This window comes from Bombus fervidus, chromosome 2 (assembly GCF_041682495.2).
Source record: "Bombus fervidus isolate BK054 chromosome 2, iyBomFerv1, whole genome shotgun sequence".
In the NCBI taxonomy this organism is placed as follows: Eukaryota; Metazoa; Arthropoda; class Insecta; order Hymenoptera; family Apidae; genus Bombus; species Bombus fervidus.
The window spans coordinates 19,056,507-19,081,163 of NC_091518.1; the positions used below are offsets into that span (position 1 = coordinate 19,056,507).

The 24,657-nt window shown below is 38.1% G+C and overlaps 1 protein-coding gene across 1 annotated transcript in view; it reads right to left on the reverse strand.

Moving 5' to 3' along the window:
- Mesr6 (misexpression suppressor of ras 6) overlaps nucleotides 1–24,657 on the reverse strand; it is a 470,406-nt gene that overhangs the window by 441,948 nt on the left and 3,801 nt on the right. The gene's annotated exons all lie outside the window — the stretch shown is intronic.

Here is a 24,657-nt window from a genome sequence, read left to right on the forward strand (position 1 = left end):
CTGTTAGACTTAATATAGAGATAATTCGTGAAACGTTGCGCAACGTTGGCGTCAAAGTGCAACGCAGAATACGATTGATTCCAAAAAGCCAAAAGCATAACGCAAATCGATCGATCAACGTGAGAGCCTAAAATCTAAAAAGACCATACAGTATCGCGGGCGATAGTGAACAGTACTTCTTTTGCTCTTGCGCGGTTCATTAGTATCTTCTCATCTTGACGATGTTCTCGATTTTGACAAGTTTATCTTCATTCGATATGTAAGATTCGAGTTATTAGAATGAAAAATATGTATACACGTGGTTTAAATTTTGTTTGGTTCTTTTTCGACCTATCGATAAACCCGTAACTTTTTATATTGCGATAAGATGAAGACATGATAAGATATGATAAGAGCATGTGTTTGAACGAGCTCAACATTCGTAAACTACACTAACAAATGCATTAAACATTAGGAATAAAATTCCTGAATGTGAAAATTATTTCAGCCATCGAACCAAACGACCAAAACGACGCGACGCGACGGATATTATTTCTCCATACGAGTATAGCAGATACTCGTGCATCTAAATCTCCCAAAAAGTCCATCCATCAACCATTTTTTGCGCTCCATCCATTACCATGAAAATTATACAGGATTTTTACATTCCACAAATAATCAATGCCACGATAACCAGACGAATTACTCGCATAAATCGCGCGACCCTTCATGTTCGTTGTTCAATTAATCCGTATTAGACGATGGCGGAGGGAATTTCCGACGGAATAAATTGAGATGTTGAATGTATAAATTAGAAAGTAACGATACACGATACCACCGGCGTGATGTCCCGATAAATTGCATCCGTTTATCGGTCGCGACTAATAAATCCGTAGAACCACCTGTCCAATCTCAAGCTGATCTTATCGTTTCAGTTTAATAATATATTTTAATAATACATTAAAATTTTCTATCTATCTTCCCCTCTGCATTATCGATCAAGCTGCATTTTGTTGCATGCTGTAATTTTAACCCTTTTTTCGTTTTTGTGCAATCAACTACGGTTCGATCAATTTAAAAACGATCGTTTCATTCGGTGAAGTTGCCTGTTCAACCGGTGGATAAACGTCTGAGGGGAAAGGACGTGGATTTCCTCGTGTTTGCGACAGAAACCATGCGTGGAATCTCAGATACGAGGTTGGCACGTTGTTTGTCCCGCAGTGACTGATTTGCGGTATTCGCGAACACGTTTCTCGCAGGTTTGCGAGAGATTACGGATAAATGCAAGTTCCCTTGCCAAAAATACGGAATCAGCTACACGATAAACTGTGTAGCCCAGACGCGAACACGTCCCATGATGAATCGTGTTCCTGGGTGCTTCGGTATTTTCATCTTGCCAAAAGCAATTCTTTTTTCGAAATATTTGTAAACTGTTTGTGGGAGGAAATTTGCATAGAATCGATAGACAAAAGCGATAAATAAGCTTGTAACGGTTATTTGTCTCTTGAGAATCGAATACTAATCGTGTACTTATGTAATGAAATTAAGAACTTAGTAAAAACTGGAATTGATTAGTACGACTTCTAGGAGACTCATATGTTGGCAATAGAAATAGAATTTGAAAATTAAACAAATCTTCTTTTTCTTTTAAAATTGAAGCTTGCCAAAAATAATTCGAGAAATAAATAAGAACAAATTAAATGGAACAGCAAATTACTTAATTATCGGTCTCATTACTTCTGCTTAATTTTTATTCTTCGACTTCTATTCACGTTAGACATCTTAAACCAGCGAACGAAGAAGCTCGCCACCATCAAGACGAATTATGGCTGAAAACTAGCATTTACCACCGTGAGTCAATAAATACACAGTCTCTTTAAGCGGCGACAACGAGAAGCAAAGTCCTTTAATTAGTAGCGTTTCGTCCTGGGTTTTCTTTACAAACAACAAAAATAAGAATAATCGAAAAAAGGAAGAAACTAAAAAGGAAAACGGTCGAAGAAGATATATTATAGAAGAAAAGAGAAAGCATTCTTTGAAGCGTCGTTTCCGGAGATGCAGGCGTCTGACAGATAGAAAAGGCAGCCTCGGGATTCAGTTTAATATCACGAGTTTCCTTTCACACTCGTCCAGTGGGACGTTCTCATGCGGAGAGTGAAAAACGAGTAATTCTTTTATCGCAATATCCTGGCGGAGCTGAGCGAGAAACGCGACGAAACGAGAGTTGCGGTGGCTAGAGGGTGGAAGCATAGAAAGATACGGGAAAAGGCCGGCTAAAAGATAGATACGGTGGCTGGCAAGTTTGCCAACTTTAATACCTCAAGTTTTCTCGCACGTATCTGCTCCTCCTTCGCTTCCTTCTCTACGTTTGCCTCGTTTTTATACTGCGTAGACAGCCACGTTGAATTGGAAATGTGTATATTACCGCGATATGCAGATTGCTGGATGTTTGTGAACGTTTTCGATGCTGTTTAGTGCGTGGATGAAGTTTTATAAGATGAAATATCGATAGAAGGTATAAAGAATAAGAATATCGTTCAAATTTGTATAGTTCCTCAGGTAATAGTTCGATAGTAATATTGCTATGGGAAGAACGTTTCTTTCGTGCTATTTATAATATTTATAAAAATTTATAAAAGTTACAAAGATTGGTATTAATATTAAAATCACCATAGAATTAAACTAACAGAACGTTCCGTCAAAAAATCGTCAAGAACTCCTGAACAAGAAGTTCTACTCACGATCAGAATCTACACCCCTGTTCATAGGTATTAGGACAACCCTCGGTTTCATATTAGATGTGATAATTAATCTAGACTATGAAAGAAATGATCATGTGTAAAAATGCGTAGAAACTCTGTTTATAAAAGTTACAGAAGGAACTCTTGCAACACGAGCAATTATTAATTATAATGTTGTCTGCCATAATGTACGGATTACGCGCGAAATTCAGAGAAGTTTACCTAACATAAATCGAAACTTAGGAATAAACAGGAACGAAAAAAATATAAAAATTATATATGAATTTTTTATATATATTAAAAATCTCTATCTACCTACGTGCAAGTTTCAAAATTTCGAAACGTTTTAATAATTCCCTGATAGTTTTTATTATTTGTCTCACTTTTTTGTAAGCGTCTTAGTATCTACGAACGTGTATATACAAGTTATATTTATTCTCATCCAAACTGACATCAAACTCCTGGATCTAAGCCAAAGTCCGAGTTACACATCTTCTGATCGACGTCGATCCATCACAGTCACAGATCCAATAAAAACCCGCATATCCACCCCTCATCGCCCCTTTTACGCCATACGACACGCATCAATAGCAGACGCAAGAACAACGCATTCGCCAGAAAGAAAACGAAAAAGAAACGAACAAACGAAGAAGACTAGACGGTAGGAAGAAAGAGGTTGCTGGCAGGTTCGAAAGAGAGAAGCCGCGTGGAGAGGCAGGAGTTGGAAAGAAGCGAGGGCCCGCCGCTTCAAAGGACTATAAAAGGCTTAATCCTGGCGGCAGGAGTTATGTACGCTTAGAAGGGACGCAGATAGAATTGCGGTGGTTTATAGACGCCGTGCCCTCCGGTATATTGCAATGTGGTTAGCGTCCTCATCCTCCTTGTCCTCCTTCGTCCTCCGTAGCCGTGCCTCCTCCACCTCTTCCACCTCTTCTTCTCGTTCGTGGGGTGCGCCGACAATGTGACATGCAATATGGTAATCACCGTGGAACGCTCCGGGGCCCTATGTGGATGCTGGACGTCGTGGCGCGGCCTCTGAATAGACTTCCCGGGGCTCACGGGAAAGGAAGTACGACAGGCCAACGACATACGTCCCCTTCTTGTCCCCGCCGCCCCCCGTCTACGCTCCGTGGCACACGCGGCGTATGAATCACTGGCAATTTTTTCGTACCGGCGAATTGCTTTCCTTCGCTACTCGAAAGATACCAAGTTTTGGATACACGGAAACATTTTGATATTTGGCTTGGTATAGATAAAGCTACGTACGACGAACCGTCTTTCCCATAAATACGCCAGAGCAACTATTTCCTTCTTCGTCTCAGAATATACAGTTGAACTAATTACTAAAATTGCGCAGCAAAAGCGCTAAAAAATATATTATACTCGGTGCAAGAGGGCTATTATTTTTTTTATTTGACAATCTAAGGGAAAGAGCGTCTCTGATTAATTAATTTAAAAATCGCGACTTCAGAGGAATCATAATGTAGGTTCTTACGAGTGTACGTATTTCGAGCATCAGATATTTCAGAACTGTAACCACAGCTTAAGGTCTCTTCTTTCATCCCCAACGCCGAATTATCACGTGACATATATACACCGCCTTTCTTAAATGTTTCGACACTTTCAAATTATTGCAAATACATCAAATATAGGGTAAGCTAAAACTTTCTCGTTTTTGATATTTTCTCTTGTCGGATTTTGAAGGACAGGATATTGCCTGTCATTCTGTCAATATCATATTGTACTAAGGATTCATGATGTATCATAATACACCAATATACCAAGCTTGATCAAAGTTTGTAAAGCAAAGTTCAAGATTGAATTTTAAGGTGTTGAAGTTCAGGTGACTCAATAACCCTAACCGACTAGTATTAAGTATTAAATACGATTTCACCGAATATCGAAGTTTATTCATATAACGAACGATTGACTATTTAAATACCTTATAATTTCTATATATACGAGTATTTTCAGACTTGCTTCAAACTTTTCCAGTGTACCTAATCGTAACGATCGGGTTCCGTCCGCAGTGATAATGAAACTTCAAAATGTTTCCTACGACACACACGACATATTCGTAAAAGGTGTCTGCAATTGTTCCTTCAGTGCAAAAGTTCCTTCGGTCTATATAAATGTCGTAATCGAGCGTAGCAGACAAAAGGGATGGTAGCGCGTATGGCCGCGCCCCCTTGCCTAATACGAAATTTCTATTTGCCTCGGAAGTGGAAGCCGGCGAATGGTTAACGATGTATGTTTTCCACATTCCGGCGAGAGAGTAAGGCTGCACGCGACGCATTGATCAGCCTCCTTTGTGCGTTTTCGCGGGCAGACCGCAAAGGAAGAACGACGATATCGGTTGGCCGTCATCTATCCTTTTACAGTACAATCGCCGGCGCCGCGCAAAAATTAAAAGGAAGTCTCTTAATTCGTGTACCACAATTTTTCATCGGTGGCGAGGACCGCCCGTAAAACGAACAATCGCGTATCCGAGATCCGAGCAACGCCACCGACCACGACAATGGGAAGGCGTTCCCGGAAAGCCCGCGGAAAGTAAGCACGCGACACGGGCCTCGAACAGACAACGCGTAAGTACTTACTTATACGCCATCTGCGTATGTTTCTGGGTACACGTGGTGCGTGAATCACGGGACATTTGTAGCCGCCAGTGTGTTACGTTTCTCCGACAGTCGCGACCAAGCGAATATCCAAGAATGCGAGTCTCTTCACTAATTTCGCCGGTATACGTATAATATTAGGTTGGTGCGTATGAAATACACTTTCTTTGGGAATTAAATTTAACGGATCAATAAGAACAATTACCACGTTCGTAGGATTGTATTATTTTAAATTAAAATGAACAATGAAATGTAGAAGTAACGTTGTACTACTACAATTCCACACCATCTGGTTTATATCGCGTGTTGTACATATTTTACACACTCGTTATATGATCTCATCGACGACGGATAACAGCGTCGAATGTATTAAATGTTGTCCTATCATCGATTACAAATATATCATTTTTATATATATTTATTATAATAAGGTAGGTGCATAAATATTGAATTTTACGAATATCTGTATTAAAAATATCTCGGTAGACATTAGTAATAATTAGTGTTCCTGCGATCTTTTTGTTTGTCGTATATTCATTATATTAAGATTACGAATAAGCGAAATGATCCTGTGATTTCTTTATATGACTTTAGGCTTAGATATGAGTTTACATTTCACCTGGATAATATTGTATTACCTAATTATTGTACAAGAAACTGTAATGAGTTTAGTCGAAGAATTTTTGAAGTGATAATTCTTACGACTTTGAAATAATGAAACGTATAACTATTGCGACTAGCTGTGAAACAAGTAGACTAAGGTTAGTCCATGTTAGACAGATCGAAAATATAATAAATTAAATCAGTTCACAAAATAATTAATCATTGGTATATATTTATCTGAAAACATTCATTTAATCTATATACGTATGATATATGTATATTCAGAAGTCTTTTCACGGCGGCTGTTTTTTAAAGTTTCTTTTATCCACCATTATATGTCCTTCTCAAATTTGGAGCAACCATGTCCTATATAAACAAAACCAAGGATTTATCAAATACAAGCGTACTAAATCCAAATGTAATCCATCGTTTATAAATTACCAGTTTATAGGGTATTAAAGTCTCTTTATACCAGGTAATTGCAAAAAAGAAAGAACTCTAGATCTCCGTGACCGACGTGCAATTGTTCGCGTAGTGGAATATCACGCGGCGAATCATTTCTAAGATGTTGCTGGCGATGTCGCAATGGCGGATTTACCTCATCCACCAGCACGACATTTAGATCGAAAGTCCATCGAATGATCTCGTCTCAGGATGATTAATTCGACTCATTACCAGTGAGTAATCACTATTATTATCCACGTGTTCTATGTAGCCCGGTTTTGTTCGCCCACGAACCTAGCTGGACCAGTGCACGCAATAGTACGGAAAACGGTGTTTGCGAAATCCATCAGGAAGAACTAGCCTTTCACGGGAATCCGTCTGATAGACGAGACCCGATCGAACGCACGCGTGATTCTTAGAAGACACGTCGTTAACTGAAAAACTATTGGCGACGCAAACTAACGATGTCAAGTACAAGAGATTTTGTGTTTTGGCAAAATTTTTACTCTTCTCATGAAACACTCGAAGAGAGAACAGAAATGATACGTGAAGAAGAGACGAGAAAGGAAGATAGGCATAAAACAACTACATTGTCAAATATAAATTCCTAGATTTTTAGAGATTTTCGTACGTGTTTTTCAAAATGTTCAAGGATAAAGTAAAAATGATGGACAGATTAAAACACGAAGAAGGAAAAGATACCTTAAAAAGACATTGGTCGAGCAATCATGAAACATCGAAGAGAGACAACGATACGAAACAATATTGAAACGACTGTAAGCAATTTTATTACTATGAAAATATTTTCGTGAATTGGAAACGTAAAAGTTGATTAATCGCGGTATAACAACGTAAACGTAATTTTTAGATTTCTGTAATTTGCAATCATAGAACGAAATATACGAACATCCCTTTATCAAAGGAAAGATTAAATTTTGATAATTAGGATGTAAATAAATCAATAAAAAATTATTTCGTGCGTTTGATTACTTAATAGTTTAATTAATATTACGACAAAATTACGGAGCAACATTACCTGATAACCAATATATGTACATGGAAAAGGAGAAAGCACAAAACAATTTCATGTATGTTTGTATCTATTTGTAGCAACATAATAACAAGATATAACGTTATAATAAAATATTTACGACGAATATAAACATTTCAATTCTTGTAATACACCTTAATACGTTATAAACTCCTAATGCCCGTCCAGTTTACTGTACACGAGCCGAGCACGATGACGATGGGAGGGTACATACACGCGTTTCTGAAGGATGATTCTGCGTTTCGTAATAGCCTTTCGAGACCTGTCACACTAAGCCACGTGTACGGCTAAATTTATTTGCTTCTGTTCGTCGTATATTGTGCGGAAACAAATGATTGTCATTATAGGTGTAGAATTGCCTTATTGTCTTTGAGCATGAAAAAAAGATTCGACCGATGGGATTAATGGACTAGGAGTTGATCTCTGATCTTTCGTTTGTCGGATAGTCACTCTATTAGTTAGACTATTCGTTTACGACCTCCATTGTTCGAAATGATAGAAAGATATTCTTATCCGAGTAAGAGAATTTCTTTTCATAATGGGAATTTAAGCTTTCGATGCTCGAATACGTAGGTGTGGTTTCCCAGTATGTGATAAATGGCCTATCTGTACATTTCATAGTTACTTTTGTCAGCCAAATAGATTGTTTATTGTAAATACACAATTTGATTACATTTACTTTTATGTTACAGCCAGATGGATTATCGATGTTCAATGTAATATTTCTGCAACGGGAAACTGGGCATAGTACGGACTATGAAAACAAGTTTCACTTCCATAAAATATATGTACAGGTTTTGTATGTAAACTAAGAATATTTTCATAAAAAGATTAAAAAAAAAAAACCATTATACATGAAAAGGAATATCAAATACTGATCGCGCATGTTATGGAAAGTTTACGAAGCTTATTTTACAAACTTTTCTGTGTACCAATAAATAAGAAACTCCTACGTACTAATTATCGTATCTTGCTTCTACTAATCTTTCAATTAATTTGAAAAGAATAGGATTCGATAAAGAATCGACGATTAATTTTTACGAGTACTTTCATATTATAAAAGTGGACAGTTACTTAATGTATAAATAAAACAGCAACTAACAAGCCGCAAATCTACATTTATCAATGAACAATCTTCAAACCCTAACTGCTTCGTAAATCATATCACCTTCCTGTACTCTTGTACGAAGCAACGATATGGTCTATTAGGCATACAGCGTAAACGAAAAGGCTTCTTGTCACTAGCTGTCACCGATCGACGAAACTCGCCGAGTACCTGTGTCCCGGTAGAACACACGGAGCCAGAACACAAAAGTCCCGTTGCGGCCGCTGAGGAGCGCGTAAGTCCTTTAAGCGTAGTTAGAATAACAGAGCACAGGGGTCAGAAGCACTTAGAGGAGCGTGACTGGAGATGAATTTATAATGACCTTCTGACATGCAACAAGAGGCATCGCTTCCGCAGAAATTCGCCAGAGATTATCCAACTCTCCGTTGCTCGAACGCAACAAGATCAAACGGCGGCCGGTTTGAAATCGTTCGTCCGATTCCTCCAGCTCGAACACGCTCGCGGAAGTACGTCTCACTCTTTCTCTCTCTCTCTCTCTTTTTCACTCTCTATCTCCCTCCAATGAAATAAACAAGAGAAAAGAAACAAGACGAAAAGAACATCCGAACGATCGAATCGCGCGAGCCATCCAACCGTTGCATCGTCGTCGACCACCATAACCGTGATCGAAGATGAATTTATAATGACCAACGAACGCGTAGCGGTTGACCACGTGGACCTAGGCGGAGAGGAATAGCTCCCAAGGGAGGATGTATCGCGATGATCCCGAGAGACCGAGATCCTCTTTAGCAGAGAACAACTCTCCGCTAAAGTCAGTCTTTGCTCGCGAAGCTTTGTGGCTCCTATACACAAGATCAGATTCATACAAATGCAATCACGACGTAGAAGTCGCGGCAGATGAGACTTCGATGCGGCGTGGCGTACGCTCGCGAGACGGCCGCGCTGACTGATCGTGCGCATTTTTCAGCGGCTCACGCGGTGCGAGATCCAATCGCGTATTAACGTCGACACGACCGGAACACCCGTGGTCCGATTCGCCGACGATGCACCGGCTGCCCGATTTACCCAAGCGCAGTCCCATCGCGGACGTGTGTGCATGCGAAAGGTCCTGGTGTACGCGATGAACGCGGATTGCACCGGCTACCGAGACTAGGTTGGGCTTTCTAGCTTTCTGGAAATTTCTTGTTTGCGGTGGATTGATAATCTGTTCACGGCAGTCAAGGTTGACCGCAGTGGATGAAAAGGATTTAGATATTGTAATCTGCAGTGCATGTGATATATGTGTAATATCGTAAATCTCGGGATAATTCAGGTGATCGATTCTGAAGTCTGAAAATCGAGAATCGGTTTTTAACGTCCTGAGCTACCGATCTTCCTCCGTCAATCTTCAATATTTTGAATAATTATTCTGTGATCTTGTCTATCTCTGATATTGTTCTCTGTCCGTCCGTTTGGGAAATGAGTGTCTCTCAAAATGGTTGTTCGTAAAACAAAAGAAGGTCGCTCTATCCGTGAAACAAAGAAGGTCGTGCTATCCGTAAACAGAGAGTCCCTATCACACGTGAACTCTAGGGAGTTTACAATTTTATCAAAAGGAAAGAACTGTAATTATTAATATAATTAATTGCATAAATTTAAAAATGGAAGAAAGTTGATATTACGAACATTACATTCGATGACTGATTAGAACTATGTCGATCAACTAGACAAATTATTTAAAAAGATATCAAAATGCCCCTATTTTCAATTTGTAACGTCATTCGTGTAAAAAATTTTCACATTAGATAATTCTGGCGCTTCCATCTCAATGAATAGCTTACGTTCAAATAAAATTCTAAAATTTAGAAACGTCTTTAAAAACTGATGTTTAAATTTTTCAAAATGTGTCATTCATTTATTTGCCAAATCGATACAATTTGGCACGTTTCGTGAGACAAAAATTTGTTTCTTAAATCGAAGTTTTCCTTTTCCACATAAAAGCAAGTGGATTCGATTTTGAAGGGGCGTGTTCGAGCAAGGTCTCTCGCAGAGAACGCGTGCACTCTCGTATCTATATATATATAGATATATAATTGCAGCAGGACACGAAGGCGTGATGGATCGACCGAAACGTAGGAGCGTGTAATGTAGCGTGAGCCGCGGCCTTTTACATGTCAGTAACTTGGTCCGATGTTGGCGAGCTTGAAGAATGACTGCCGCCAAGGTATTGGTTTGTTTCTTCGAAATTTCGACAACTGATTAATACGATCGCGAGTGTTTCTGAGAGGATGATTCTACCGCGTAAACGCCGGTTCAAATTATATTCGACACTTTGTTCGCGTATTCTAATAGCGTCGTTTATGGCCGACTGTAACTTATCACGCCGTTTCGCTCTCTTCGCGAAATGTGAAGGACTTCGATGCCATCGAATAAACACGATCGCTTTGGACCAACGAGAAAAGTAAGCAAAAGGACATCCTAGATGTTAAAAGTTGTCTTGGTTGGTGGGATGTCCAACTTCTCATAGGTCAGCTTATTTATAAACTAAAATAAATCTCTGTTTTATCCACAGGTTAGTTGGGAGAATTGAAAAAGTATTAACAAAACGAATAGACGAAAAACTTATTCGAAAATATTTCCATCGGAAAAATACTTATTATAGAAAACATTCCAAATGCAATCTATTGACATAAATTGTATCATGAAACATGTAATTAAGAGATAAAAGAACGTGGATATGTAATCAACAGATAAACTAAAAGTTTAACAGAAATGTATCATCGTCGTTGTCATATGCCTTATGACTTAAATTATGTCAAAAACATATTTCGAAAATATTAAAATAATTCTTAAATCATACCAAACATACTTGCATCCCATTCATACAAAAAATGAAACAATGTAATAATACCCATAAACCTCAACAACGATCTTCAACGATAAATGGCTAAGAAATTAACAATCATAATTGCATCGATCAATAATCTTAATTTCGTTAAACCTTTCGACGAGATAAACGGAGAACTTTGGATGACTTTCACAATCCACGTTAAAAAATCTTAGAAACCGAGCAGGGCGCTATCTGATGCACCGAAAGAGCTCGATGGATGTTTAAAACATCGTCGATGCACCTTCAGCAGTTTCCTGATTTAAACAATGACTGGCTCTCTCCTTTATAGTCGACAGACTATCGGAGTCATCGGTAATCACGTTGTTCCCATCTTTGCGCATTCAGAAGCTGATTAATCCTGACCGACGTCGGCGAGGAGAAACAACCGTTTCCACGATTAATCATCCGTATTCGAATGTATTTTTCTACCGGTATAATCACGAAACTGAATTAACCAAACATCGCGTCGTTGCGTTAATAATATTATTTGACTATCTGGATACCATCTAATCTTGCTCGTTTCGATAATGTACGGTGTGATGATTTTTGACTGTGCAAAACAACGTACGAACGTGATCGTGTTTCTACTACTTGGTCTTATTTCCGTGGTATATTAATTATTATCCAAGATGCGATTAATATAACGCGATAAAATATATTTAAGAACAAGTGACATAGAATCTTCGACGAAATTTGATTTAGTGAAACATGATTAAAGGATACCGTTTTATCGGATAATTCTATATACAGTACGAATTTTTCAAGTTGTTATCGATGTTTGATTTTGTAAGATATAAGGTTTTTCGATTAAATGAAAAGTATCGTCGAATTCGAGTATATACAGAGAATATGAAATAACATAGAATTCGGCGTTTAATCCAAGAATTTACGATGCGTTTAATCACTGAACATCTAGATTAATTTAAATACTTCAGCCTCATATCACCCTCTATATCAATTTGATAAACTGCTATAAATATAAGAGGGCAATGTCTATATTCCGCGCGTTATTATTTGCGAACGACGTGAACAACTATCTACTCCAATATCCAAACATGTCATTCTTTCATTTTCAATACGAGAATCTGCAAACTATCTACATTCTCTTTATATTTATTTTGTATCATACCACCGATACCAAGGTCGATTGATATCAAGAACAAAATTAAACTCAGAAAATGAGGAAGTCCTTGGTCTGCTATCTTTTTACTCATTTACATTCATATGACGTCCAACAGCCAACATCCAATACAAAAACGTCCACAAACTCGGCCATTTAATTAACCTCGACCAGCACAAGATCAGAATCAAGAGCTTTCAAATTCAAAACGCGAGAACCATCATATATACGGCAGCTTGGTAAATCTATCCTCTGAGAGAACGATTCGCGGGCGAAATTCGAGTTTCACATGGATACTCGCCCACTCGCCAGCTAAATCTGGCTCAGGTTAATGGCGGAGGGGGGAAAAATGAGCATCCTGACAACTGTTCGACAGAATAATCGTAATTTATCCGCGGAGTTACTTGCCGTCAGGATCTCTTTCAAACGGGCCAAGTCATGAAAATTCATAACCGCTTCCATCGTCATAATCCGACGCCACTCGACGAGATGTCACCGTTCATTTCGTAGTGCCGTCTGCTCGTTATCATCGGTCCTTTATTCGTGTCTGTCAGTGAGCCGACTCGAGCCATCGTTTCTGCTGAATCTACGAGCGGGACGAGCTTCGTAAAACGTCTTCGAGTTCCTTCTCATAGCTTTCGTGCTCCTCGTTTGAATTCGTACACGCGGACATCACGAGCATTCCGAGGCTGAGAAAGAAAGGAGAATGCTAGAAAACCGAGGAGCGTTTCGCCGTTCAAAGCAACAGTCGTCCAAGGGGTTAAAGGTTTAGTGGGCGCGTTTGCTGTCGATTCCAAGTGTATCATTGAGACTTGATCAAAGTGTGCCTCGTGGCTGTTGGTTGTAATGGATGTTGGGTAATTCTAGACTGCCTAATGAGTTGCTATGATTGCTTTATTTCGTTTGAACTGGGATATCTTGTTGATTGCCTGCGAGACCAATCTTTCTTTCACGACTTGGATCTGCGCGATTATGGTGCGTTGGATGATTTTGTAATGAATTTTGAATGGAGTACAGACAATCGCGGAAGCGTACATACACTTGTAAGTAAGAAAAGTAAAAGTAAAATAAGAAGTAAAAAAAAAGCTATTTTGCGACCTTAAGGTTGTGTATACTTGCACGTAGATGCAATAAATGCGTCAAATATACGCTCAAGTTCAATTAATATAAGATTTATGCCAAAAATATTATTGGAACTAATGTTTTGTTATAACGTGTGAAATTTAAGAAAACCACGTAGATTTTTATAACCGACTGTACATCCTGTTACGTTTCTTTTGTTCAGCTGAAAGTACGAAGATTAACTTTTGTATTAAGCTTCACGCAACGACACGCGAAATGAATTAAGGTTAATTCATATTCCTCAAACACTTTCCTCAAGAACTATTTGAAGAGGAGAGTGAATTCATAGAACACGGTTGATTCAAAGGGAGAAACTTTGCATTGAGAGTAACATGGTATTATGTCACGACGTCATTAGTGTTTGAATACGATCTAAACATAGAATTTGGTTTTATCCAAAAGGATACATTATTAGACGATTGAAGTTTCTAACGTAAATGACATCAATGTATCGTAATGTAAGAACTACAAAAAGTATCGAAAATGTAATAAATTTCTCGCAACATGTATCGAGATAAAAGTTCATCGGTAATGAATAAAACATGCCAAGTCAAATGAACGTTATTTGTCGATTCGAAGATTCGTTGAAACGCAACAGTAAGTAAATAGTAAGTAAATATAAAATATTATCTTTACCAATATCGAATTATGCAACAAAATTTTTCTGAAAGTCACGTTCCAGTCATTCGTGTGCTATAACGAAAAGAATAATTTACCAAGTTCTTCGCTTTGTCGACAAAGCTATCATTTTTCCACAACTTTCTTCTACTCTTATGCGAATCACGCCAGTTTTCTGTCGAACTGTTCGTCATATTCGAAATGATTCGCATAGAAGCGAATGCAAACGACGCTGGCCCGTAACTAATTTTCTACTTCGTTAGAAATCGTCCGATTTCTATGCGATCGTAAATGGTAATCACTGGTGAAGCAATTGGAAACAGCACAACGTTGCTGGAGTAGCTACCTCGTTCCGAATGCCAGTGATTTCTATGGTATTACGCTTAATCGAAACAACCACAAAACCAAAGAAACGATTGTTATCGTTGTCATGTCATAATCGTAGGCAATAAACGATATTTGATACTGAAATAGAAATATTTATTGAAATGGAGATTGGAATACGTAGAAATTGGAAACTCTATAGTGATATGCGACATTAGAGACAATGTATTGACGAATAGTAATTGTAGACAAATTATTTTGTTTCATCGTGTTTGGTCGAAGAGAATATTCGCATTATTTCTAACGATCAAACAAATACGAACTATTTAAATTGTAAGTAGGGAGTAAGTAGTTTTGATTACATTTGTTCTCATTTTCGAAGGATGATCAGATGAAATTATAAGAGCAATTTTGATCAAATTTTGACTGAATACTTCGTAGACATTAAATGAATCAAATAAACATATTGATTTTCTATAAACATTTTCGACAAAAATACTACACGATGTTTAATAGATTTGCCCAAACCTTACGTACATATAATGATTCGGTTTCTTTCGATGGATATGTCCTGCATCTAGTGTATCGAGTAGTTTGTTAGAAATTACTATCCAAAGTTTGATCGAACTTGCTTTCCTAGGTCCTGAGGAGGAATGTCAAGATAATAAATGATCGTAATTAAAGTGATTATAATGAAAATAAGTTTCTGCATCTGATCATCAATCATCACTCTACATCAAAATCGTCTGCCTATCTTTTGTAATTATGAAAGCAAGCAATCCGAAACTCATCAATATAACAGATTTAATAATACATTCTAGTGTCAAGAGACTGGAAATTCGGAGAATTTTGTCCAATTAACATTAATCTGAGAAGATACTTTTCTAGAATGGTAGGTACAACCGAATTACTTGCCATCCACACTAAATCACGATCTCTTAGAAGGACGATGTTCCGGAAACTATGGTCAACACGTGTCGCGCATAACGTTCAACGAGATTCAAACGAATTGGAGACCCGAACCGTGAACATTAACAGTCCACTCCTTCCATCCGCATTCCTCGGCTAATTTTATTCTCTCGTAAGCGGCGTTCGCCAGTGATACCGCCTCGAGAACCCTGAAATTCACGCTCAACTCGTTTCTTTTCTCACGTGGTCTGTTGCTCCAACGGTAGGAGTCCCCTTTTGCCACTCTCTGACGAGCGGTTTACTCGCCTCCATAAAATTTCTGCGATCGCGGAGAGGAAGGTTTCGCGAGCGGCGAGAGAGACCGCAACGACAATCGTTTCGAACCGGCTATTCTCACGCCGTGCACTGCGGAACTCTGTTCGCCGCCTGTGTACCGACTCTCTCGAGTGCCGACTAATGAACACAAAACATGTCAACAGCCGTGGGAAGTCGACGGAGCGGTTTCGGCCAGCGTTTGCGCTTTAATCGAGCAGCCTGATGAGGAGCGCTCAAGAGTCGGTGTATCGCAGGCAATACCACTTACGTGTTCCGCACCAATGTACAACGTATATAATACTGTATAGATTCGTTGGTTTTTGACGTTGCTTCGAATATCGCATTTAAATTGTACTTCATCGAGTTTTTGATATGTTTGCTATACACAAATTTTGTATGTTTCTTGTCAGAGTGATGATATTCTTCATAGTTTGCTAGGAGCGCTGTCTTTTATCTCAGGAGGATACATCACTATACATTTTAATGAAAGAAACAAATTTTTTAATTTTGTATTTAGTTAGCACTATATTGCTACCGTGACATTACAAATCTGAGGAATATAACGGTTCCTTTAATTTACATACTTCGATTAATACCAACATTGTCGGTCAACCGATGGCTCTTTTGGAGTTATTGTAAAGTATAATGCTGGTCAGCGGTAACGTCAATTGAATCCAACATGTTAACGTATCGTCAAATATTTTCTTCTCTTTTGGTGAACTGTACTAATTGCAGATTTTAGCAGATTTCTGGCGAACGAAGATTTATCAGATTTCTCGTAAACAAGAGAATGATGTTAATAAAGGCACAGGATAAGCACAGGTCAGGCAAAAGTTGTAAATACGTCGAGATGTTCTTAACTTATTGGAAAATTTAGATTTTATAAGTATAAATTACAGGATAATAATAAATACGAGGAGAGCACAATATGAACAATACTATTCACAATTAATAGAAAGAGATATTGGAAAATATGTACTTAAAATGTTCACGACACAGATCATACGAGTATATAATCTTCCTTTACATAAAATACCTCGAACAATTTATACATATAACAGAATACAATTCCATTAGTTGTTAAAAATTTGATATTATTGTTTAATCGGTTTCCACTTGGGAAGAGACAATAAGTGAATATTCAAAGAGCAGAGAACCGTTTCTTCGCTTTAATTGTCGCTTGGTATTGGAAGATTAGAATTATCTATATACAGTGGTCTATTCATAGCGCAACCCGCAGCCAACCTCACAGTATATTCACCTCCTGGTTTATTTGCCGATATAATTGCCATCGAGGCGCGCCATTCTCCACACCTGGTGAAGTGGCCCATACCTTTGATACTCCGTGGTTGGACCTCACACACCAAGCCTTCGACCCACACGAATTTAGCGTACGATCCACGGAAGCATGCAAAGAATTACTATACAGGACGTTTAATCTCGCCTTCTCCTCTCTCGGTATTCCCGAAAATTTGTGGTTCGTTTTAACAAATATCTTAAATTGCGAGCGAGCATGGAAACTAATTAATTTCTATCAACTGCTAGAAAGAGATATACAACAATTTAAACAAAGAAGAGGTAAAAGAATATTATATAAACGAGAACTTTGCTGTAGGTACTATACTTGATATCAAACGTCGGTATGTTTCATTTGAAATAAACATAGAAAACAAGAGTACCGAATAACGCATCATTTCAATAAATTTGTTACTTTTATCTTAACGATAAGGTAGAGGAAACAATGTTGTTTTATGTTAAAATCAAATAAGTATAACAAGTACAAGATATGAAATAGAATAAAAGATTATTTCATTCGGTAACTAAATAATGAATTAATTCATTATAAGAAAAATCATTCTCTCGTCCAAATAAACTCACTCGTAATTATTTCAAAATAATATCTTGCAAAACAAGATGATTAATCGTTTAAATAATCATTCCTCAAATATTTCAATTCAATAATACCCAAACCTGTTCGACGTATCTAATAGCAGAACGTTTTTTTTTAAATTATAAAATATCTTTCAAGAAGCGCCATTAAAACTATGAATACTAATAAAGGAGAATATTCCATTATATGACTATAATTTTCAATAATAATCAATTATAACCGTCGATAAGTAATTGCTGTCATAAAAGAATATTTCAATATTCCATTACAAAATATCATTATTTTTCAAGCGTACCGCGAGATTAAGCATGGAAAAGCTAACCATAAACGTGTTATTCAAATCGTACGACACGATATACCGCAAGGATCTAGGATCTAGAATGCGCAACCGCACAAATGTCGCAACGATTCTACGCAGCCAGCGCGCATATTCACACGTCGTAAATCCAAAGAATAGTAGCCCGCGCATATCCCAAGTGCAACCGGTCATCTGGAAGTTCGTAAGTCACTTCAATCAGCTAGTATCGCTGGACATATCGCGAAGCCAGCTTCGTTAAGCACAATGCATACGAATGCAAGAAATATCAACCACTGTAGCCCACCTAGTGCTCAGTCATGCGATAAATTTCAAGCCGTGGCAAACGTAAAAGCGAACCGAGAAATACTACTGCAAAAGGAATCGCCTGACAGAGAATGCCCGCTTCTAAGCAGCAGCCTTTAAAAGTTTATGGCCGATCTTTTATATCTTTTAAGCAAAAAATAAATTATTCTTCCAAAGAAAACTATACGAAAAGAATAATATTCTTGCTCGTTAGAAAAAGATTCTTCTTATTTATTAATAGTAGTTTCTATGAATTCTACCATCTACGTATGTCCCATTTTCGTCATGGCATGTTGAAGTATCTTTTTCAAAATTGATGGATTTTTTATGATTTTATGAAAAAACAAAGCGCTCGAGTTACAATTATATTTTAAAATGAAAATTGGATTATTTTCAATAAAAAAAAGCTAATGTTGGAAATTCTCTGTTTTGAGAACATTTTTTTCCTACGTTAGGGATTGCTATTTTTTACATATTATTTGTTCAAAGGAAGTTTCAAGTTGACAGGGTCACATACACAAGAATACAGTATATCCCCTTCAAACTTTTCGTCTCCAAAAGATGAAAGAACAGACCAATTGCTCAAAATAAACACCAACAGCAGATGAACGCTTGTTGTTAGCACCCAACAAGTTTCTGCCAGTATCCACAGTCTCAGAAATATGTAAATCTCGGTAGAAAATCGACGCTCCGCATTCTGCTAATAGCTTATCGAAAACCGCTGACATTTCAGAATTTCATGGCAACGAATAAGAAAGAAAGACAAGAAAAAAAAAAATATTCTCAGAGACTCTACCCGCTATATTCCTGTTCGTTCTCTTAACTAAGCTACCGGTCTCGCGAGCAGATATAGACATTAAACGTAAGTATAGGCATTGGAAATAAGTCGTCGTGCGCGCACAGCACTCACAGGAAGATTATAGAGTCGCGCGCGCAATAAAATAGCTTCGCACATGGACACGCACCAGGTTCTACGTATGCACGGTAAAGGCTTCCGGGTCATCGGTCGACGAGGACAACACGAACCTCCGTAGAGAGGTCCTCGAGGAAAAGTAATGCCTCTTGTACGAGAGCGTCGAGCTTACGAGAGTCAAGGAAATGTAATAAGCAACTGGCAGACGTACCTACGTACGTTACTGTTCATCATTCTGGATGGTGAACAATGATGTTTCACTTCTTCCATCAGACGAAGACAATTTGTCCGGCAAAGGATCCCATCTTCCTTGTTCTTGGAACGGGAACGTTCATACGCGGTCGTTTCTTCTTGTGGGAAACGAGTTGGGGAAACCATTGATGTTTTGCGAATTCGCGTGAAATTATGAAGATCAGAGGCAAATTGTGGAATAAGAAGATGGTAATGATTTTTTTTCTGATAATAGCAATGATTTGTTTCTATTATGAGCCAAGTTAGTAATAGATGTTTTGTGAAATTGTAGCTGGTCAATGAGAATAATCGAGGGAATTAGCTGGGCAATGAGTCGAAGAAGAGATTCCTGTTTTGCGAACATTGACGGGGTTAAATATTAGTAATTTTGTAGAAGATGAAAAGATATTACCTTGAACAATCAAGTTTCTGCAGAATTTTGTGTAAATCGTACGAGTGGCAATTTTCCTATATTTCAAACTTCATTGCGTTTAAAACCTTCAAGCACATCAACCTTACGGAGGATTTTATATTTCTCCAGTGATAGATGAGAAGCATAATCAATACGTGATTTAATAAAACAATCGCTCAAGTCATAATTCATCCGATTTTCACAAAATTCTCCAAAAGTGTTGAAAGTTACATACGAATCCAATTCTATTACGAACGGAAACATGTACGCTACCACTCAAACATATCCGAATGCTTATTTTTGAGAAGATATACGTAACCTGATTACAAAAATATCGACAGTGATTTTATTTGTTACGATCATTACACAAATTGATCCTCAAGACTTGATTCTCTCGTTAGCTGAAATGACATACTGATACTGTAAATAGGCACACTCGCTTCGAAATAATACGATTTACCCTCAAAGCTACAATTTTTACGATTATGAAGCGACATAAATATCCCTAAATACTAAAATAAATTTTGATAAAACATTTGCCATGTCAAGTCCTCCCATTTTTCAACTTATGATTAATTTGACATCTAAGCGACTCGGATAAAAGTGACAAAAAAACAGTTAAAATCTTCGCAAATAAATTAGCTACAATTTCATCAAGTTTCGTATCAACAAGCACGTAAAGGAGTCGAATGACGTGACTAAATTCCTCGTAACGATAAACCGCGGAAGGCCAGTGTTGGTTAAACGGCGGCTACCTATGCAATAATCGTCCCCCTAATTGCATCCGTTGGCGCGGCTTCTCGTCGAGTTTCCCCGAACGGTGGATACCGGCGATTTCTGTATCGCGGGCCGTAAAGCACGATCCTGGCCGACGATAACCGACCATAGTATTCAATAATCTTGGAGGCGCGGGCCGTTGGTCGGCTGACCGATGATCGCGGCCCAGGCCAAGATTAAAGCAGACAGTGATTTTACGTCTCTATGAAGCGCCGATAAATCCGCATCGGGGAGGCAAGCAGACGAGGGTGCTTTAGCCAACAACGAAACACTCGCGAACCAACCGAAAGAAAAAGGCGAACAAGAGGAAGAGGAGGAGAGGGGGAGAATGAAGAAGAAGAAGAAGAGGACGAAGAAGAAGCTTCATTCAGCCTCCTCGAGGCTCGATTATCCCCTGCAATCGAGATGACCCGTGGTGCCTCGACGACGACCGTAACGATCAACCTGGATACGCTTCCTGCAACCTCGGTAGGTGGAAAGTTCACGGCCAGAGATAACTGATTGCTTTTGCCTCGCGGATGGGACCTAACGGGACGAACAATCTGCCTTAGACCCGGCAGGGTGAAGCTGTTTTCACGAAAAAAAAAAAAAAAGATAAAACAGGAAAAAAGAAAGAAAGATGGGCCTGTGCATGCTTGCGTGGTAGATAGGCGTTCACGAAGAGGAGGATTCGGGGGAAACGAGCGGTCCGCAGCCTTGTATCGAGTTGCAGCGTGAAAATTGGAAGATCCGCGTCACGCGTGTCGGCAGTAAGCGTTGACAAGCGGTAATTTCCTGGTATTAGCTTGGTACCTACGAGCTGTCGAAAAGTCGTGAACAACAGCCGCAGGGGATGTATGCATCTTTCGAGGCGAAGGAATTGTAATTTTTTGGTTTCGAATGTGGATGGTGCTCGCGAGGACCAGATGATAATAACGAGTCGGTGGCAGAAAATTTTTGAAAAGGACGAAGAAACTTGGACCAGCGTATTAGAGTTTCGAATAACTAGTTTGTAAATTTGGAGTATGACGATCGGAATCGTACGAAATTTGCAATTTTTTATTTATATGCAATTGTATCGCTGTTGCAAACGGAAGAATTAGTCTTATTCTGATCGTCGCGATTGTTAGATGATATTCATCATATATTTAGATATTCTAGTTTCTCATACTTTAAAAATGAAATAAAATTAAGATACAAGAACTACATAAAGAGTTCGTGATAAAATTAAAATAAATTAAGATGGTCACCACATCAAAAACAATAATTAAATCAGTCGTACGGCAGACACTGACATTGCCAATTCTCTCAGTTTAAAGATAAAAAAAAAATAATGACGTTATAAACATTTTTTTTCTACATGATTTATGCTAGCTCCTTATGATAAATGAATTTGTGGAAGTGTCATCCGTTTCTTGAGAGATTGAACATTTACCGTATGTCCGAGTAATGAAATTACAAAGCGTAGAATGCAAGTAGAATTGATTAATTTGATTTCTGAGAAACTCAAATGTCCATACTCTTTCAAATAACCTTTATATTTATCATTTTAGATGTTTATCTAAATAACATGTGTTGAAAGTAACATTTAACATGTTGAATAAACGAAGCAAACACAACATGGGATTTTAGTGAGATTAGTGCAAGCCGACGATAAACGATGTTGATACGTCAATCCGTTTACCGAAATCAACAATGGTTGTTGCAGTAACCAATTCCTGATCCTCCTTTCTCTATCGAGATCTATCGATGTCGATACACCGAGATACCCCGGTAACCAAACGAGCATCGTGTATCGCGATAAACTCGTTCGAGCCATTGCAAAGCAGGAATAACAGGGTTTCGCGATCGGCTTTCCAAACCCGACCATCCACCACGTCGAAGTTGCATCGCAACTACGAAAATTCGCTTGCAATATTAATTGCAATACGTATAATTTTTATTTAACGATAAGTATGTTCAACGATAAATGTAAAATCGTGTCATTAAAATACCGTTTGAATTATTTCTGAATTATTAACCATTCGAATTTCAAATTCTATAAATTTGTTTTTGTTCTTTTCTTTTGTTTTCTTATTGTTTCTTATTGTTTCAATATAACTAAAGAGATATTATAGAATTTGTAGATTTTTAAAAAAGAATTGGTCAAAAAATATATTTTCACTGCGTCTTCGAGATAAGATTTTCACAGTCAACATTGCATCATCAGTGTCAATATTTGTCTGACTGGGAAATAATATTTCAAATACAGAATTCCAAGTACACGTAAATTCCCAACAAGAAACACGGTACATGTACGACCGTCTAAATTTCTCAGAACTTTTGTTCCCACGCAGAATTCAAAGATACAACGAATCGTGGTTACTTTTCACAAAAACCTTGAATTCTAAATTCATAACTATCCGTATACATTTCAACATACATGTATCATAATACCCAAACAGATCAATTTTTGTAATATTATTAATGTCGCAAGTTATTATATCATTTTAAAGGTTCAATCATCAAAATTTAACACTATAATCTTCTCTAATATATAACTACTATAATTTCTTTGAAACATATACATAGATTCATAGAATCCGGAGAATGAAAGGTACATTGTTAGGCTTAAGAAACCATTCTCTTTCATCCACGATCTTTTTCACCTTGTCGAACTTACAGGTGACTGAGAAATTTCCTAGTAGTGCAACACAAAGATGTTCCAAGAAATTGTTTTCTTTAAAATAAAAAGAGGAGCCATTGATTCGTTGGCTCAGTTTTTAATCAGTAGATGTAGACGAACGACTTATAAATGTGACCATCTCAGTCAGTAACCGAGATAAGCGTATCGTATCCTTAATTCTGCTCAACTAAACTCGATCACTATTTTATTCTGTCTTTTTTTATGTTGTCGTATAAAATATATTCTTTCACTTTGTATTTAATTTAATCGAAATACGTCAACGTAGATACGTCATTAGTTACGAAAATATAAAAGCACGCTCAAATTATGAATACCTTTGGAAAATAGCTTATCGAGTACGGAGTCAATTAGGGCAAAATATCGAACGTTACTCAGACTACAAAGGATACAAATTCATCACAGAAGACGATCCTATTACCAACCATTAATATAAATCAACAACTTGCATCTCTTCCTCTATCCAACCTTTCAACCACAAACAACAAGTACTAACATCCTCTTAGAGATAATATCGGAGATATTCAGTGATTTAATCGAGTGGCGAGTAATTTAGAAACTTGTATAGATACTAACCATGTATAGATGTTAAACCTTCACCACTCACTACTAACCAATCAAATCTGTAACTCAACTGTACCGATTCCGGACACTTTCTACGCACTAAAACATTTTATAGTAAGTGACTATTATGGTAAGCTCGTAAAAGCCTTTTTACGTACAAGCACAGTTTCTTTTCTTTTCTTGTTAGCCGCCTTATCGTTCTCGTATCATCCGAGCTGAGTGTAGAATTTCGTAAATATTTTGTGGCACACGGCAATTTTTCTCGGAAACAACGAACCGCGTTGGTGTTTGTCTATTTATCTTCGACTGTTTACACGCCCGCATGCTGCAACGATGCAACACACTCGTCACGGCCACACAAGCGCGCGAGTTCACGCTCGTGTTTGTACCGAGAGCACGGAGCTGAGGCCAGGCAACGGCATTACGACGAAGGTGTATTGCAACACCCAGGTGTTTTGCAACGCGCGGCTCGATAGTCGATACGCCGTTCGCGCTCTTATCGGGGTGTCTAAAACCGCATATAGAAGCGCATTCAGGGGCCGTGTAAACACGCGCGAGCGTCCTCGAGATTCCGACTCCGGACTGCGTAAAAACCGACCAGTCTCAGCACATACGATAGCCCTCTGTGTAAGCACATGGTATTCTGTAACATTCTTCGCCTAGTCACCCCGTTCCTGCTACATCGCAGCGATTTCTTCTTGCTGAGACATTGCTCGCTACTTTTTTTCTTCGACGATTCATTCAGCGTAAACGTGAGAGTGGAATGAGACTGAGAAATGAATGGCAACAGAAATTTTTAATGGCGATTGATAAACCAGATATTTCCGCCA